Below are 12,967 nucleotides of genomic sequence, written 5' to 3' on the forward strand. Positions count from 1 at the left end.
ACAACAGTTCAAATTCCAAGTAGGCGTACCGCGTACATTTTCTTTTTAATATAAATGTATTGACATTTTGACATTTTCCAAAACAAATATTTTCCGGATATTTATAGAATATTTAGTGAAAATAGCAGCTCTACAAGCACACAAGGCATCGCTATATGCAACACTTTGTACATTGGCTATTTTCACTATATTTGAATTTGGGCTGTATGAATGAATGAATGTTTTATTTCCGTATCCGGACTATTTCTTGACCCATCCCACATGGGATTATCAGACACATACATTTTTTTTTTTTTCTTATAATTTTTATCCCACGATTTTGTAACCCATATTTTTTCACCCAGTGCCAATTGCCTATGTAATCCTGGGCGCTACTCTCCCTCTGCCAGTCTAGGGAGAGCCCAAGCTGAAGCTCATGCCTCCTTCAATGCATGAGGAGCAAGCAGGCCGCTTCTTATCACCCGACAGGGGGGAGGTTCCCTGGTTAGACGTAGCGCGTGGAAGGAACACGTTATTCCAACCAGTTCCTTTCCCCTCCATCAGGCGCCCTGGCTGAGCAGGGGGAGGCAGTATAGTGACCAGGATTACTGCATGTTTTTGTGAGGGTATTAACTACCCTAGGAGACACGGGGAGAACATGCAAACTCCACACAGAAAGGCCCTTTCACCAACCCCACCTAGGGGGTGGGCACTGATGACGCGGAGGAGACACATACATTTTAAAACAAAAACAAAATAACAAACATTCCAGTGTATACCCAACCAGCAACTCATAATACCGCCTGTTTGAAACAAGCCACCACATACAGTACATACATTCAATACCTGCACATAGAATACATCAAAGTTAATGAAAATTCATCTATTAAATTGTCGCCCTTCTCCTCCTATCCCACGCTTTATAAAGATATACAGAAGATTCAAAAATATGAAGAAAAATAAATTCTATAAAAGCACCATTCTCATAATCTATCAGGTTTATATCAGGGGTGTGGACTTTTTTGAACAATATATCTCTCAGATAATTAAAGGTAGGGTAAGTGATATTTTTGGGTATTTTTTGTTTTGTTTTGTTAAAAAGGTTAAAGTACTATATTATGATAGTAATTATTGCTACAGAGCGTTTGTTTGGTCACAGGGGTCTCTCCAGCTCTTTAGTAAACAAAATATAGTACATTTTCAGGTAGGTGACACAAATTAAGCCAATCAGGAGAGAGCGCTGAAAATGTATTTTCTGTTTAATAAAGAGCTGGAGAGACATGGGAGACTCCTTTTACTGAACAAACACTCTATAGCAATGAGTACTATCAGAATATAGAGCTATTTTACACTTATTTTAACAAAAGCAAATCACTTACCCTACCTTTAAACAAAGGACAAAATAAAATAAAATGGAATTCATTCTCCACCTCATTCAAATCACAGTATTCTATCCTCCTTAGCTACGCCCCTATATCTTCCTGTTTCGATATGTAATGGCAGAATGCCACATCTTATCTGCGCACAAAGTGACCTCCGACTTTTAGCCAAATTATACAGAACATAATTTTCAAGACAATTTGTTCTTCTTCTGATCAAGTTTGTATGCATTTTGCATGGATTCTGTTTTTAAACTCCTCCACATTCACAATTGTTCTTTGGAAATAATGTTCTTCCAGACCACATTCCGGCAATACATCAAAGATTTCAGAGACCCACTCCTCTTCACCAGACAGATCCCAATAAAAAATGTGACTAGCTACCCTGTTGGGTGGCAGACCCAGCAACCTGTTCCAGAGACTTCTGGCCTTCCATTTAATTTCACAGGAGTCCAACCCCATATCTCCATTAAATGCTGGGATTGGTGCATACTTGTGTAGTCCCAAAAAGAATCGAATTGCCCGATTCTGGACACGTTCATTTAACTGAAACCTTTTGTACCACCAAACCCCCAAAATATAAATATATAATAATAAAATAGGACATACACATGTTTGATACAATTTAGAGTACATAAATTAGCCCCTGTCCCTCAACGTTTTGGTTTTGCCTATAAGGCCTCCCAATGCCCTGCCGGCAGAATCTGCTAGGGCAGATACACCGTGAAAAAAATACATATTTTCATCTGGAAACAAACCAAGGTACTTGTACTTATCTGTAACTGTACTCCAGTTGTTTGTCACCCACACTAAACTTGAAACTACTTCTTTCTGTACCTGGATTTCTAAAATGCATTACCTGTGTTTTCTTTTGATTAATGCACATTCTCCTCTTCTTGCACCATTCATTAACACAAGTTTAAAAAAAATTGAAAATCTTCTTCCCTTTCTGAAAGTAAAATAATATCCCTTCCCCCAGTTGTTTTACCTCTCTGGCTAAATCATTAATAAAAACAGCAAATAAAGTTGGTGACAAAACAGCCCCTTGTTTAACACCAGAGGGCGTAGGAAACCATTCTAATCTATAATCATTCACTTTCACACAGGCAACAGGTTGCCTGTGTGAAAATGCCTTATGGCCTGGCAGAGACAACTATATGATAATTTCTGTTGAAAAAATAAATCTATAATCCCTTTTTCAATCATTTCAATCTGGTAATCTTGAAATAAACTCGATCTGACTAACATCCCCACTCCACCAGATGCTAGTCTACATGCTTTAGTGTGCGTCTTCCTATTTAACCCAAACCATACATACCTGTCCAATTCAATAACATTTTCCCCTTAAGTGGTTGTGTGGTTATTCGTACTTTTCCCTACCTAGAAATGTCAAAAGTACAATATTTGTCTTTGAATTCAATTGTAGTGAAGTGAAAGTAATAAGTATCCAAAAATACAAATAAAGTACAAATACTCAAAGAATTTAAGTACTGTACTCAATTAAATGTACTTCGTTGATGACAGAGGGGCAGAGTTAATAAAGACACAGAGATTTTTTTGCGCCTTGAAGACACAAAACAACAACGCTTAGCCTACTGTCGCAGAAAACATAAAGCAACCAATTAAAAAGCCTTTATTGCATTATTGCATTAGCTAACAAGAAAGTCAAAAATGCACCTACACATTGTGGCACACAGTTTTCATCAGGGTGACTTCAGTGAGGAACAAATAAGACTTACGTGTATATTGTAGCTGTGGCTTAATCATTCCACTGTCAGGAGAGGCTACTCTGTTCAAAATCTACTCTTAATAATAGTATTATGTGCAAAGCTGTTGCAAGCAATTACAAACATAAGAGGTAATTTTTTTGATCTTTTTTTTTAACTAGAGGATACTTGAGATGCAGCATCTCGTTTTCGAGGGGGTCCTATTCTCCTTATTTTGAAATTAAGGAGAATAAATTCAAAAAGAGAGGAAAGAAGAAAAACCCAACAACACCCATCCATGACTCCTAAAATATTCTATTCTGTATCCATTAACTTAGATTACCAGTTATACAGCAGGAATAATTTGTAACCATACTCAAATGTCAGTTTCATCACAGTTGTGATGATTCAAATCATTTGTTCCTGGTTCAGTTGGTTCTCTTCTGAAGTTCTTCTCTCTTGCTACGGTTGTACCCTGGTTACAACATGAAGACAAATGAGAGAACAGCTAAATATATTAGACTGACATATACATCCTATTATATATATATATATATATATGTTATCATACGAGCACGTTTGTTTTAATCATATTGATCACAATACTCATTTTACCTTGTTTGAGACAGAGAGAGATTGTGTCATGTGTTCCATAATTCTCTTCTCAATTGAAAGCCAATTTAAGCCTCATTATAGCTCTCTCAATGAGTGGAAGAGGTACTCAGATTTGTTACTTAAGTAACATACCCACATTTTTGAAGATATTTAAAAGTTTGGCGATGTGATTTGGAAAATAGAGCTTGTGGAACTGCTGTTATATAGAATTGGGGTTTTGTATTAATAATAAGAATCTACAAAGTTAATAGTAACTTAAGTTTTCAAATATTTGTAGTCAGGTAAGGTGTTGAAGAATCAAGTAAAGTAAAATAACCTCAAAATGTATCTTAAGTACAGTACTTGAGTAAATATTAGATTGCTGTTGATGTTACTTTCCACCTCTGATGTTGACCTACCACAGATGGTTCCTATATAGTAGGCACAGGGCAGCAGGAGAAGATTCATCGCTCTGGAGAGAACCAACAGGAGCCAGCTCATACCACAGTCACTGTTACTGCTGTTAATGCTGTCACTGCTGTTGCTGCTCACACTGATGTCACAGTTGCAGGCACGGTCACCAAGGTCATTAAGCGAATGATCTGTTCATAAGGGATGGATAATGACACATGGTACAGTACTTCTACCACAGTCTAGTCCACTGGTTCTATTAATGTGGTTAACAATGTTGTCGCGGGGGTCCCGCTCCTCGGAGCACAGGTCTCAGCCAGGTCAGGTAGGTTATTGTGGGCCAGCAATGTTGATGGAATATGATGAATCGGACAGATCTGTCTTGATCACATGACTATAGAAATAATGTGTACCGATTTGCGTGATGTTTGGACAAAATCTGTATAGGAGTAATATAAAAACATTTTGCCAAAAAATGGCCTCCTGGTGGCGCTATAATAGGGCAATGTTAAAAGGGTGGCATTTGTTCCTCAACGTAGTGCGAATGTGCGTGCAATGTCTTACCGCAATCGGACGCTGCGTTCATGATTTGAGACATTGTGTTCAAAACGGGCCACTCCTGCAAACTTTAGATGTCAATCTTGGTCAATCAGGATGGAATATTAAAAATCAAACAGATCCGTCTTGATCACATGACTATAGAGATCATGTGTACAGATTTGCGTGAAATTTGGATTAAATCTGCCGGAGATTAGCTGCTCACAGACGGATGGTGCAAAACAAAACATAGTCTCTGCTACGGCTTCGGACGCCTTCGGACTTTTCGGGTCCCTACTCTTTTGGATACCACCTCAGGATATAGGTGGTAATGTCTCATACCAGGTTTAGTATTGTAATAATTACCCCATGTCAATATGAGTTTAAAATATAAATACTGTGTTGTGTTGTCTGCAACCACACATTAATTATTGTATTAGTTCTTTTCACATACAGTACACACAAGCACAATAACAAATGGGACAGAGTGTGGGGACACACAAGGATCCTCCAAGCCAGTGGTTCTCAACCTTTTTAGGCAGCGAGCCCCAACAATAATCATATTTGAACTGGGGACCCCCCACCTTGACAAGCACTTGGAATTGTAAGAGTTGAGGCATTCAATTTAGTTTGACTCGCCTCCACAGAGAAATATTGTGAAAATAGCCGATCTACAAGCTCACAACTTCTCGCAATGTGAGGCGTTGTGAGCTTGTAGATCGGCTATTTTAATTGTTTTTGCCTCTTATATTATTTGACAATTTGGCCAAAGTTTCATCAGTTTTTATAATATACTTTGTTGACTACTTTTGATTCAATAATGAATCTTTTTTCTTCTTTCTTTTATTGAGGTATTAAAAAGGTCTTAAAAGTCCTTAAATTGTCACCGTACTGTCATCTGGGGACCCCGCACAAATCATGTGTGGACCCACCCTGGGGGTCCCGACCGACAGATTGAGAACAACTGCAGCACCGTCGGAGGTGCGACAGGCAGCAACAATGCTTTAATAGCCGAAATACCCACCTGTGCTTACACCCGAATTTACACTTCTGCACCGGAGCTCACGATTGTAAATAGTAATGAATAAATATAAGTAAACGTAGCACATTACAGTACTTACTGAATGAAATCCTTGTGGTGATGTTGCCATATTTGTAGAATGGTGTAACCTTTTCCTCCACTAACAAATGCTCCTTGGTTCCACAGAAGTAGAGACCAAGGTCAGAATCAGCAACATTTTCTATCAGCAGATCATAGGGTTCAGTGGATTTGTTATACCGGTACTTTAGATTAGAAGTGGAATTTTGTTCATTAATTTCAAGAGTAGGTTGGTTTTTATGAGAGCAGTTCCTGAACCACACTATGTCAGCTCCAGGTGATTTTCTGCAATCACAGTATAGAGTGATGTTGTCTCCTGGTCTGACTGTCAACTCCACTTCTAATCCAAAAATCCCATCCTGACTGATGTAAATGACACCTGGAACATAAAAACAATAAGAAATTAAATAAACTCCATCATTAAGTTCCACAAAGTGTAACACTGTAAAATAAGATGCAACCTATTCAAAATAATACAAAAAAAAACAAAAAACAACCAAGAATGATAATATTTTACTTTATAATAATGATAATAATTGATATCAAAACACAATAAAAATACTTAATGGGTTACCTAGAAGAGCTAAAATCAGATCCAGCTTTGCCATGATGGTGGAATGAAGTTGACAGTGACAAAGCTCTTTGACACTGATGTCAAATTAAGCAGATAGACTAAAGGATAAACAAAATGTGGTTGGTTAGCTGAGAGGAATGTTTTCATGTTGTGGTTCTTTTCTGTGACACTTGAGCTGTATGGGGCCTTGTCACATTTTGTGGTCAGTGTCTTAACATGCAATAAAAGAAACCAAAACTGTCCTTCCCTCAACTCACATGTTCCATTGTACATAGAAAAATGGGCCAATGAGAGCATGACCAAAAAGACCACACATACTGTATAGAGATACATTTTATGATTCATTCAAGAAGGTCAGAATGTTCTGCTCAGGGTCCCAACAGTCTCAACAATCATTTCTACTCATGAAAGTTACTTCTGCTGTCCTTTCTGACCTTTTTGGGAATGAGATCTATACTCAGCTGTTTTTCAAGACTGGTGGTGAGATTATACATTCACCAGACAGTCAAATGATTTGGGGTTATTCCGGAAGTGTCTTTCCAAGTTCCCTTTCTTCACTACTTCTTCTTTCATGTATCGTCACATGGCCAGCTCAGTGTCGTGCAGCCATGAGCTCGTCTCTGGTCTTACGTCGAAGAGGCCGGCTTGGTCATATGCTGCAGTCTGCTCAGACACGCTGCAATCACATGCTGCACTATGTGCCAAGTCCCACTTCTTCATACATGATTTGAGATGATTGCTTCACCATCACTGATGTGACAAATATGTAATTAAAATACTAACAACAGTACTTGATCCAGTTTCATGTAAAGTACACAACATATACATACAACGATTCAGTTCCTTAGTTTCTCATTTAATAGTCTAAGAAAAACAGAGTTTTGTTTTTCCAAGTCCCCTTTCTTAACCATTGCTGTACAGGTGTTGCCGATTAAACAAAACATTCTCCAACAAATAGTAGTAGCTTAAATGCCTACTAAACAGGTAACACACCTACATACATTTATATGCTGCCAGGGTCATTTCCGGGTTAATTCACACTGTACCCATTACATTACATTACATTACAGTCATTTAGCAGACGCTTTTATCCAAAGCGACTTACAATAAGTGCATTCAACATAGGTAGGGAACAAAAACTACTAATCACCAGAAGTCTTAAGTGCATTTTCTGCTAAAACAAGCTACCAAGAGTATACCTAGCGCTAAGGTAAAAGTGCAATATATCAGCTACCTATTTTCCTTAAACAGATGAGACAAAATAGCAAAATCAAATGAGCAAGAGCTAAAACAAATAAGTGTATCGACTAAACAAGATCCAATAAAAAAATACAACAATAAAACAAGTGTTCGTACAACTAGTTAACAACAAGTAGGCCAGACAAAGAGGAAGGGTGTTTCCTGAAGAGGTGGGTTTTTTTCAGCCTGCGGCGAAAGATGGGCAGTGACTCTGCTGTCCTGACATCAGTGGGAAGTTCATTACACCACTGTGTGGCCAGAACAGAAAAAAGTCATGACCGTGTGAATCGGCCACATACCCCTGTTATGATTTGTTATAACAGGGGCCACATACCCCTGTTATGATTTGTTGGGGTTCACATTCAAACCAGCAAACCTGAGCACTATTGGACGATGGACTCTATGAATGGATTTGGGTTTTCAAATTGCTCCATGATCTACCAAAAAGCCCCTCAAGATCAAATGGTTGATCTTAAAGACATGGTTGCCCACTCCTGCTCTAGAACAACTGGTTACAGGTCAGTACAGTAAGGCTGGATGAACATACAGGTTGTACTGTACATCCATCCTGTACGTGTGTCAGACTTAAAGCAAAGCTCATGTCATTATGTAACTGTTAACCCTGTTGACCCTATAGTCGGGGATCCACAGGCCCAAAAGCTCTTGAAAATGGGTTGAACCTGTGATGTCATGCTATAATTTTTTTTGGTGTGTTTTTTCTATTAATTTGGTCATTAAGGTCCACAATGAGAGGCCTGCTCTGCCGGAAACATTGCGAAAAAAAGTTATGGCCATTTAATGAAGCCTTTATTTTTTTGCCCATTTTCGCCTATTGTAAAAAAATAGGTTTCTTTTCTTAAAGTGCTCAGTAGGTTGTGTAGGCTGTCAATAAATGATTCCCAGATACACAGAACACATATGTGAACAACACCAAGTCCAAAAATACACTCACAAAAACACCTACTGTACTATGGGCATGAGGCAGTCTCAGGCCCAGCATCCCATGGACTCAGGATCTGGCCCTGACCTCTGGGCGTAGGGCTCCCCCTGTTGGCAAAGGCTTGGCTAGGTCAGTTTAAGGAGAAAACATACAAACTCAAAAGTATTCAGATGACCCAAAAGGTAAAAACTAAGTCATCAACATTCAGAAACACTAGTTTAGGACATGGCCAACAACTCTATCTCATGCACATGTTTTGATTGATTGATTGATTGAATACTTTATTAACATGGCTATTAATAGTGCAGGTAGTACAGTCAAAGGTTATGCTAAAAGGATACTTGTCTCAATTCATCAGTAATACATAATACATACAGTATACAATACAATTTAAAAAACAAAAAATACAAATGTAAGATAAAAATCACACCCAGTGTGAAGTGGGCGGTGTGGTCACAGTAGGGGTTAGGGGTGTACAATGGTTGGTCCACAATGGGTGATTCACATAAAACTAGAAAAAGTGCTCCTCGGAGCACAGGTCTCCGCCAGGTCAGGTAGGTTATTGTGGGCCAGCAATGTTCGGAATTTGCCAATCAGGCTGGAATATGAAAAATCTGACGGAACCATCTTAATCACTTCACTCCAGAGATACCGATTAGCATGACGTTTGGACAAAATTTGTAGGAGTAATATGAAAAAGAAAAGTATTACAAAAATCGGCCTCCTGGTGGCGCTGTAATAATTGATGGAGTAAAAGTACAATATTTTCCTCTGAGATGTAGTGGAGTAGAAGTAAAAGTATTGAAATGTGTAAATACTCCAGTAAGTGAAAATACCTCCACATTTTACTTAATTACAGTACTTAGAGTCAATATATTTAGTTACTTCACACCACTGGCCACGGGGGCACCCACTTTGAGAAACCCTGTCCTGGGAGGTAGTAACGGTGCGTTTTAACAGCGGGCAACTCTGGGCGATGCCGGGCGATATCGCCCAAAAAGATAAAGAAAATCCATCTTTCATCGCCCCCCCCGCCCACTTCGCCCGATCGCCGGCTCTCATAGACTTTCATTATATTTTGGGCGATGTTGCCCGGCATCGCCCGAGAGTTGCCCGCTGTTAAAACGCACCGTTACAGGGAGGGAGGGGCGGGCTTTATAAGTCCTTCAATTGTCAGACCCCCCCCCCCCACACACACACACACACACTCACAGACAGACACAGTTTGTTACAAGCTCTGCAATGTTTCTAAGTAAAAGATCAAAATAAACAACTCATAATGCAACGTTACTCCACACAGTGTTTACCAGAGTGGTGAAAGCTGCTAAAACACGCTTGTGACAACAAGATATTGGAAACAGAAGTGCATTATCTCTATCTGACCAAGCTGAGGTGAGTTTCTCCAGGTGACTTAGCTTAGCTAATTAGTGGCTTAGCTGTGTTTAATTTCACTTTTATTTTACTTGGTAAAGCAACAACTAGTCAGGATGAAGCATTGTTGTGTTGTGTGATGTGATGTGAAGTGAATATGTTGTATTGTTGAGCTGTGTTTGATTGTGATGCTAAGACAGGCTATGCAGGCCTAGACAGTGGTGTAAAGTAATGTACTCAAGTGTACAATTTTGAGGAGCTTTTACTTTACTGCAGTATTTAAATGTTCAATACTTTTACCTCTACTCCTACATACCAGAGACGAATATTTTACTCCACTACAATAATTTAAAAACTTTGGTTACTAGTTACTTTGTAGATTTGGATTATTATTACAAAACATACCACTTCAGCCCTATAGCCTATAGTTAGGCTATTTGAAAATAGCCGGTCTACAAACTCACAACGCGTCACATCATAACGCTTTGTGCATAATGAGTACTTTTACTTTTGGTACTTTAAAGACGCACTGGTCATTTTATTTTGAAGGTTCAGTCTAAAACGTCGGCTCAACCGACTCTAAACCAATCAGAAGGTCCCTTCCCTTCAGGCTATGGGACGTTGGATCTCAATCACTTCAGCCCTATATTATACCTCTATGCTTCAGCCGTGGGCAACACGGCTAGTGTTTGTTTACAAGTGAGAGAGAGACGGCCAGTGAAGCACGTTTGCTACTACCTGGCTTATTTCTAACCTATAATGTTTTCAGATACATATTTTAGTGTGCAGATGAAGTTTAAAATGAGTAATACACTCATCTTCAATGAGATTCAAAACGGAGTATCTCTGTAATTAAAATCAGCTGTGTTTGAAGAACGTGCAGCTATGGGAATCAAACAGGTGCATGTAATCAAGATTCATTTATATTCATGAAGGCTGCTGTTATGTCATCACGCAGCACGTTTTCGTTTACAGGAACTAATTAAGATTGGCTTTTTAGGTACTTTAGTTATAAAAATACACAAAAATTGGTTTTTTTCATTTTTTTGGGCATCTATTGTTAGGTGTGCCCATATGATGACCACGGATATGCTCTAAAAGTGTGAAAAACATATTTTTCATTTCACTACACCTTAAGTATATTTTGATGCCAATACTTTTGTAGCCTACTTTTACTGAAGTAAAGTTTGAATACCAGACTTGTACTTGTAATAAAAGTATTTCAAAATTGCTGTATAGGTACTTTTACTCAAGTAAAGATTTTGAGTGCTTATTGCACCACTGGGCCTAGTAAATCACTTCACACATTCATCAGGATCCTGGATGGCTTGGTTCCAGGCTTAACATAATTTATGAAAAATATTGGTAGCACTTTACAATAATGACCCGTTATAAAGCATTTATAAACGTTTATAAGTAGTTTGTAGACTATTAACAAATCATTAACAACCTGTTTGTTGACATTCATAAATGATTACTAAAACCTTTATAACTACAGTTACAAATCATTTGTAAAGTATTAGTAAGTAGTGAACTATTCATGAATAAGCCATTTATATACATCTGTAAAAGATTATTAAATCATTTGTAACGACCCATTCTAAAGCATTTATAAACGTTTATAAGCAGTTTGTAGACTATTAACAAATCATTAACAACCTGTTTATTGACATTCGTAAATGATTACTAAAACCTTTATAACTACGGTTACAAATCATCTATAAAGGTATTAGTAACTATTCATGAATAAGCCATGTATAATACATCTGTAAATGATTATTAAATCATTTGTAACTGATGTTACATAATATATACAAGCTATTGGTAGCTTGTTCATGTTTAACATATGCTTTGTTAAACATTCCTAAAGTATCTATAAATCCTTAGTACATGTTATTATGTGCCCTATAGTAAAGTGAAGACAGTTCATCATTTACAACTGTCTGTTAATGTGTTTGTTCATGTTTAACATGCTTTGTAAAACATTCCTAAAATATCTATAAATCCTTTGTACATGTTATTATGTGCCCTACAGTAAAGTGAAGACAGTTCATCATTTATGACTGTCTGTTAATGTGGACTTTCTCCTTACCTGTTGCAAACTACCTGGCTTTCATGAATGCAGACACCAAACAATTACTAGAATTATCATTCATGTTAAGCAAATGATGCGTAAGACATTCGTAAAGAGTATGTAAACCATTTGCAGACGTTATCATGAGCCTGAGCCTAGTTGCTTCTTTTGGGCTTGTTTTCATAGACCTGTCCGCTTGTTTCTTTTGCAAAATCTGGCAACACACTGATTACCTGCATTACACCTGCAGTAGCCTACTAGGGAGGAAGTGAACAGTGATGCAGTTGCAGACTGGACAGAAATATGTCTAATTCATGTTTTATGTGTTTTAACTGTCTTGTTGCAGGTGATCGAGGTAACATAAAATGGCTAATCTTACACACAGGAAGTAGCATTATGACTAGGGGGTATTTTGATGGTGGCTGTTTGTATCCACAATGTTTGTTTTGATGTGTAGGCTAGTAATGTCCTCCATGCTTAGCAGTTTAGCTTAGCAGCTAAAGCTAACTTGCACTGGGAGGTGGTGACTGCAGAGGCTCCAAGCTGCTACTCTGTGATTCTGTTGTGATTAATTTCTTTGTTTAAATGTCAGTGTGTGTGCTGTGGCCAAGAGTTGCTACATTTTATATCTTAATAAATTGTTGTATACTTGTATACTATATAACGTTACTTTTGCCACTTTTTGATGTCACATGTTTTACTAATCACTGTTAAACCTGAAATAATAATGCATAGTCTTCACTTTACAACAAGGCCCATGATAACGTTAGCAAATGGTCAACACACTCTTTACGAATGTCTTACGAATCATATATTAAACATGAAAGATAATTCTAGTAATTGTTTGGCATCTGCATTCATGAAAGCCAGGTAGTTTGCAACAGGTAAGGAGAAAGTCACATTAACAGACAGTTGTAAATGATGAACTGTCTTCACTTTACTATAGGGCACATAATAACATGTACTAAGGATTTATAGATATTTTACTCTACTCAGAGTCATAAGTTTACAAAATGTACTAAAGTACAGTGAACGTCTGTGCGGTTTGTCTTCATCACTGAAAA

General features: G+C 37.9%; 1 long non-coding RNA gene across 1 annotated transcript; it reads right to left on the reverse strand.

Annotated features, from left to right (window-relative positions):
• Positions 1-3,087: 3,087 nt before the first annotated feature.
• Positions 3,088-5,795, reverse strand: LOC311059895. The gene is made up of 3 exons (XR_014602227.1): positions 5,728-5,795; positions 4,078-4,260; positions 3,088-3,539 (listed from the first exon to the last, which is right to left on the reverse strand). It is a non-coding gene; the product is annotated as an uncharacterized lncRNA (long non-coding RNA).
• Between the last annotated feature and the right edge of the window lie 7,172 nt (positions 5,796-12,967).

The sequence above is a fragment of the Gymnoscopelus microlampas genome, assembly GCF_963454915.1.
Source record: "Gymnoscopelus microlampas genome assembly, chromosome: 14".
Classification (NCBI taxonomy): Eukaryota; Metazoa; Chordata; class Actinopteri; order Myctophiformes; family Myctophidae; genus Gymnoscopelus; species Gymnoscopelus microlampas.